The sequence below is a fragment of the Nanorana parkeri genome, unplaced genomic scaffold (assembly GCF_000935625.1).
Source record: "Nanorana parkeri isolate BGI_ZX_2015 unplaced genomic scaffold, ASM93562v1 scaffold3612, whole genome shotgun sequence".
Classification (NCBI taxonomy): Eukaryota; Metazoa; Chordata; class Amphibia; order Anura; family Dicroglossidae; genus Nanorana; species Nanorana parkeri.
In genome coordinates, this window is record NW_017309880.1 from 9,665 (window position 1) to 10,630 (window position 966).

Below are 966 nucleotides of genomic sequence, written 5' to 3' on the forward strand. Positions count from 1 at the left end.
GAGCTCTGGGTAACTGCCCCCCCCGCCTGTCACTGTGCTGTATACCGGCTCCACCTAGAGGAGAGCTCTGTGTACTGCACCCCCGCCTGTCACTGTGCTGTATACCGGCTCCACCTAGAGGAGAGCTCTGTGTACTGCACCCCCCCACCATACACCCCGCATAGCCCACCTAAGAGTCCGCACAGCCCATCTGAGGGCCCGCATAGCCCACCTTAGACCCCATCTAAAAGTCCGCACAGCCCACCATAGAACCCGAACAGCTTCCTGAGACCCCACACAGCCACCCGAGATCCTCCGCTGAAGACATCAGGTCGGCATCCCAGAGTATGTAGCTTCATATTATTCTGCATTGCTGGGACTTGTAGTCCTTCTACAGCTTGGAGTCAGTGGCAGAACTCCCAGGGTGCAGCGGTTGGAGCTGGGACCGGCCCGGGGGCTCCACCACTGTCCTAAAATGCTTAGTCTGTATTTAGAAAACGGTCACATGACCCCAAACAAAGGCATGGGTGATTGGTATCGGGGAGTATCGGTAGTTGGTATCGGGGAGTACCGGAGGAGGAGTATCGGTAGTTATATCGGGGAGTACCGGTAATTGGGATCGGGGAGTAACGGAGGAGGAGTATCAGTAGTTGGTATCGGGGAGTAACGGAGGAGTATCGGTAGTTGGTATCGGGGAGTAACGGAGGAGGAGTATCAGTAGTTGGTATCGGGGAGTAACGGAGGAGGAGTATCGGTAGTTGGTATCGGGGAGTAACGGAGGAGTAGTATCGGTAGTTGGTATCGGGGAGTAACGGAGGAGGAGTATCAGTAGTTGGTATCGGGGAGTAACGGAGGAGGAGTATCAGTAGTTGGTATCTGGGAGTAACGGAGGAGGAGTATCGGTAGTTGGTATCGGGGAGTAACGGAGGAGGAGTATCGGTAGTTGGTATCGGGGAGTAACGGAGGAGGAGTATCGGTAGTTGGTAT